Source organism: Neolamprologus brichardi, chromosome 5 (genome assembly GCF_056152115.1).
Source record: "Neolamprologus brichardi isolate AB-2024 chromosome 5, ASM5615211v1, whole genome shotgun sequence".
Classification (NCBI taxonomy): Eukaryota; Metazoa; Chordata; class Actinopteri; order Cichliformes; family Cichlidae; genus Neolamprologus; species Neolamprologus brichardi.
The window spans coordinates 861,830-868,168 of NC_142108.1; positions in this window are offsets into that span (position 1 = coordinate 861,830).

Sequence of the window (6,339 nt, forward strand, 5' to 3'; positions counted from 1 at the left end):
TTTTCATAGTTTTTTAATAGGATTCAGGTCAGGTGATTGGCTGGGCTATTCTCTTTCTCTGAAACGAATTAAGAGTTTCCTTTGCGTGTGTTTGGGGTCATTATCTTGCTGACACGTCAACCCTCATTTCATCTTCATCATCCTGGTAGATGGCAGCAGATTTTTATCAAGAATGCTTCGGTATATTTTCCCTTTCATCCTTCCCTCAAGTATATGAAGCGTGCCAGTGCTGTATGCTGAAAATAGCCCCGCACCAGGATGTTCCCACCTCCAAACATCACTGTTTTTGGGGTGATGTGCGGTGCCTTTTAACCTCCAATAATTGTGTGCATTATCACATTCAAAGAGTTCATTTTGGGTCTCTTCTGGCCAGACTACTCTCCCAGCGTTTCACAGGCTTGTCTCAGTGTTGCTCAGCAAACTTTAAACGTGCTTCAACATGCTTTGTCCTCAGTAATGGAGTCTTGTGTGGCGAACGTGCATACAGGCCATGCGGTTGAGTGCATTACTTATTATTTTCCCCAAAAGTTGATTCTGTTCATTTAGATGTAGCATTTCAAGTGGAACAAATGCTTCATTACTCATCCAACTGTCTCCTTCGGTCTCAGCTGAATGCAGGTTTCGCCAAAGGAATCATGATTTTGGGATTTCTTACGTGGATACTTGAACATGCATCAAGATACTTATTGTTTTCTATGAAACAATTGTACCTGCTCATTCCAGGTCTTTCTGTAGCTCCCCACAAGTGGTCCTTGGCTCTTGGACAACTCCTCTGATAATTCTTGTCACTCTTCTGTCCGAATCCTGGCTATTTTATGGTGAAATGACATTATTTCCAATTCCTCAACAATGTTCACTAAAACCTTCAGTTCTGTAACCAATGCCTTCAGTACGGTTTGCAACCAAAGGTCTTGAGAGTACTCATTGGTTTTATACATCATGCGATGTTTCTTGTGTGACAGCTTGGTAATTTCTGATTATTAATAGATTTCAGCTGGTGTCATGGCTGTGTTGTGTCATTTCTCATGATTATGCATGACTTAATTTATGAACATCTATGGTTTGATTTCTTTGCATGTGTGGATTCGATGGGTTGTTACCGACATCTGGTGAGAATTTCTTGTCAGTAGCACCTTTAGAAATATATTTACTTAAAAACTGGTGGCGTGTTCAAGACTTATTTTACCATCCGTATCCACCATTGCAAATCTATATTCTGCAGTTCCTGGGTGAATTTTAATAAAACCTACTACTTTGAATTTGTACTTGTTGGTGTTGGAGCTGATCACTTTGGGCTTGAAGCTAATACATAGTGAAGAATTTAAATGCAGAAATTACACTTCACGACTAACCTGGTCTCTATACAGAGCTATGAAAAGAAACAAATCGAAAAGATTGCATATGTCTACAATGTGAAGATACAGTTTCAGTCTACACTGGCAGAAATGTGTTCAGATATCACGCTTTTTACTTAAACTGTGTTCATATGGCAGCAGGTAAAAATATCACAGCTATGACAGCACGACACAGACAAACAACAGGTTGGTGAGACTGAAGCTTTGATCAAAAGCAGCAAGCCTAAAGTGGAATAACCAGGAGTCCACGGGTAACAGGAACAGGGAGTGGAGAAAAGTCTAGGCACAAGTTCAGGGGGCTTACAGTCAAAGGTGCTATAATACAGAAATGTGTACAGCCCATCTTGGTAGGCACATTTGGTTGCCATGGTAGGAAACTAAGCACAGTAACTCTCCGGTAACAAGTGTATCCAGTTTTGTTACATTTTAAAGGATGTAGACGAGTCTGTTATTGTCATTCTGCTGGCCATGGCCCGGGTCTCAAGGAATTTGTTACATTGTGTCATGAGTTCTAACTTCAGTTGAACATATCCAAGACAAAAGATATAATCACTGACTCTAGAACATGTACCCATACACAACAGGTCACACCCATTAAGGCTCAGATAGTCGAATGCATTCAATGTTCTAAATATTTTTGGAAAAGTTATTTATTCAAAGCAGAATTTTAAAGCGAACTGTTTACCTGTGTTCAAAGAAAGGGCGACTCGTGTTTGGGAGTCTCGTTTTCACACTGATACAAGCGTGGTGGGTTTTTTATGTGCTTTTACAGAATATGTTTGATCTTTTTTTAATCAGTCAATCAAACTGTTGAGTAGTCTAACAGGCAGGTTGGTGAACCACAGCTGAACCTAGCTTATCTGTACACCAGACAGTCACAGCGGTTGGCTGCTTCAGTTGCACTCTTTGGATAGTGAGGTCCAGTCTGTCACTTCTGGATGGTCCCAAAGTGTAGAACGACAAGGTTTGCAAACAGCTTTGTTCCAGCACTCAGAGGAACAAATCATAGCGTTACTTGTGTTGCATTTTTTGTTGATTCAACTAAAGAAACAGGAACAAGTGATGTGTTTTTGCAAGAGGCTGCCTGTAATAAAGAGCCTGAAGACAACGCTGAGTGTGTGTTTGCCTACTGTCTGACCTATTTATGCTCGAATGATTCTTAGATGAGTGTCAAGCGTGACGCGCTGAAAGGTTCAAGGTTAGCACTTCAACTTAAGAAAACAACAGGAAATAGAAAAGCAGTGCAAAAGCACACAAAGGGTTTTGAAAGACTTTAAGACTTATTTATATTTGTATTTATATTGTGCTAAATCACATATTCTGTTACCTTAAGGTGCAATCAAATTAAAAATTAATTAAAAAATTAATAAATGTTAATAAATTTCCATTAGAAGATTTAATGTTTAGAAAGTCACTTGTTTCTGTGAGATGAGAAAAGTTGTAAAAAGGTTTATTTTCATTTATTTTTTAAATCTGAGAAGAGAGAGCATTCCTAAATGTAAATAGGATTTACTTGTGTAACTCAAAAAATCTACTTTATACTCGTCCAAACTTAAGATCTAGATAGTTTCTCAGAAGCAGCCCCGGGTGGATGACTGGATACAACCAGAGGGAAGTGAGAGTTGGCTGACAGTGACTAATTGTCATATCTGGGCAGTTCTTGTGACAGCAGAGCTGCAGATTGCATTTGCTGCTTCGTTGGTGCTAACAACATTTCCACACAGATTTTCTTATCTTCCGGTTTGCCTCTGATGGATTGAGGATTGAGGAAACTCCTCATAAGGCCACAGACAGACAAATCTCTGGCCTGTGACAAAACCCTCAGAGTTTGCAGTTTTAGATAAGCATTTGAACTTGGCCCTGTTAAACATTAAATTACATCATAACCTTTATTGCATTAATATTTACAAAGATCAGTGGGATCTTACTGAGGAATTAAGTAATTATGACCTTTATCACAGCTCAGTAATGTGTGGAGTTTTCCTTTTTTTCCTTTGTGGGTTTTATCTGGGGCGGGTAGTCCAGCTTCCAGTCCAGAGACATGCTTGTTAACTCCCCAACACAGGACACCCCAACAGACATGGCTGAAGTCTTCTCTAAGCTCACACAGCTGTAGACTGACTGGGGAAACACCCAACTAACCTGTAACGTAAAGAACAAGATAATCTACTGTTCCTCGATCAGAACAACTAGAACTAGAATCTGATGTTCAACTAGCAGGTGTTTTTCCCCTCCAGTTCCCTAGTATTGACCTTTGCTTTTCTTTTTAAAAAAAATATTTCTCCAAAGTCTGGGCACTCAGAAAATCATTATTCAGAAGGACATTTATCAAAAAATATTATACAAGTATAGCGGACAAACAATTAGATGTAAAACATTACACATTTATGCTTTTATATTTTGCACTAAAACAGAAAAAGTAATTGTTCTCCCTTGAAATCTTACTCTTAAATCACCTCCTGTATTTACACCCAAAGCCTTTTGTCTTGACTAATGCAGCCTCCTCAGGCTTTTACTTTGGAGGCAAACAGTAACCAGATTTCAACACCCCACATGTGAGAAGGAGAGATCGTATACATCCCTGGGGAAGTGGAGCCACAGAAGAAGAAACAGGGCAAAGGCAAGTGGCTAATCCTCAAATCAGCAGCATTTCCAACCCTCCGCACTGAGCCTGTAATCTGTGGGCCAGGCAGGAGCAGGAGCAGTCTTGCAGGTTTGGCTCCAGCTGTTTGATGGCTTAATTAAGAGGTCCAGTGGGATCAGTCAGACATGCTGCACTGCTTGTTGTAGGCCTAAAAACACTCAGTTACTGTAATACATTTAACATAATTCTCATGCGGCGCCTGGTCAAGCTCTTTACTTTACACTTCACTGGAGACAATGTGGGATCTGAGGGGAAGGCAGGGAGTAAGTGAACTGGATAATAAAGGCTTGCTGATTTTAGATTTTGTAATATTTGTAATATTATTTTAACATTATTTTGTTATTTGGTGGCGTTCTATTTCAATAAGCAATATGCAAAGTCTTTAAAAAATGTAAAACATTTAATGAGTTGTAGGTAACATGGTCATGGTTGTGTCGTGGTGTTATAAGATTAGCTTGGAATCTGGTCAGGCGGTATTACAAGGTGGGCTGAGGATCGATAAAAACAATTTAACATTGTATTTTGGTCCATCACAGACTGAGCAAGTGTTACACAATAGAGCTTTAAAGACATAATTTGCTATTGCATTAGCCATCATCAGTTCTGGTCATGTATTTTCCTACCAAGCTCTGTCTGAAAAAAGAGAGAAGCAAAAATAATAGCATAGACCAAGCTGGGAAGCACAGGACATTTGACCTTATTTAAAGGTGTCTCCATTTCTAGATCATTTTACTGTTTTGAACTGAAAATTGCGGCAGAGTTGACCCACATGTTGAATATAAATATTAAAATAAATTTAAATTTATACGTTTAACTCAAGCAGTTAAAAATGTTATTCTACAAACTAAGACAAGGGTTTATTGAACAGGAGATTACAGTCCAACTTTACCAGAAAAGCAACAACATTAGTTGTTTTATAAGTTTAGAAGACACTTGGGTATGTTGTAGAAAAGGTTTCTTTTTTGTTTTTAAATCCTGAGACAGTCCTTTGTGTAGTGAAAAAGTACTGACATCCTTTATTTAAAGTAGCACAAGTTGTATTTTTTTTTACACTATTGATGTAGCAATTGTAAAGTGAAAGACTATACATGCAATAAAACCCATGGATTCAGTGGTTAGCCTCCTTTCTGGTCTGACGCCTGGCTGGGATTTTTCTTGTTCTCCCTCTGGTCCTTCTTCTGGTTACCCCGTTTCCTCCCACAGTCCAGCGACAGACTGTACATGTTATGTTTAAGGATCATTTTGTGTTGGGTGGTAAATGGTACTCTGCCGGAGTACTCAAAGCACTCTATACAACATGCCACATTCACCCATTATCAGAAGCACTGTCTTCTATGCTTTTAGGTGCTTTTAACTACATCACACTCCAATAGATGCATCAGAGAGCAACTTGGGGTTGGTATCTTGCCCAAGGATATTTGGCATGCAGACTAGGGAGACCTAGTGAGACCTAACCTTCCGATCAGTAGATGACCTGCTCTTCCGCCTCAGTTTCAGCCACCCCAATCCAGCCCAATCCTTGGGCAAGATACCGAACCTTGAGTTTGCTTTGATGCATCCATCAGTGTGTGTGTGTTAAAGAAACCACTGATCATACACCATGGATACTTTGTGACATTATTTGTCAGACCAGTGTACTCTTGGTGCTTTCTGGTGTACGATCGGGCGATCATGGCTCAAGAGTTGGGAGTTCGTCTTGTAATCAGAAGGTTGCCGGTTCTGACAGTCTCAGTCGTTGTGTCCTTGGGCAAGACACTTCACCCGTTGCCTACTGGTGGTGGTCAGAGGGCCCGGTGGCGCAAGTGTCCGGCAGCCTCGCCTCTGTCAGTGCGCTCCAGGGTGGCTGTGGCTACAATGTAGCTGCCATCACCAGTGTGTGAATGTGTGTGTGAATGGGTGGATGACTGGATGTGTAAAGCGCTTTGGGGTCCTTAGGGACTAGAAAAGCGCTATATAAATACAGACCATTTACCATTTGATCGACCTTATTGAGAAATACTATGTCAACTTAGAAATGAATTTGAAAATGTAATTATTGAGAGGTAAATCATTTGATATTGACAATATCTTGCAGTTATCTCAAAACTTTTCACATCAGTTCCACTAGAACTGGCTTCATGAAACTGATCTCCTGTCTTTTTTAATAAATAAAGATTATTTTTTAAAGTAAAATCCATTTCAGCCGATCAAAGGTTGTAAGGCGCATCACGCCTCCATCTCGGATCCCTGAATGCCGACCCTCCAGTAGTTATTCATCATGACAAGGTACCACTCCGCTCCCTGCCTGAACAACAGTCCCACATGTTATTCCACGCAGCAGATCAACGGCGTGACAGACCG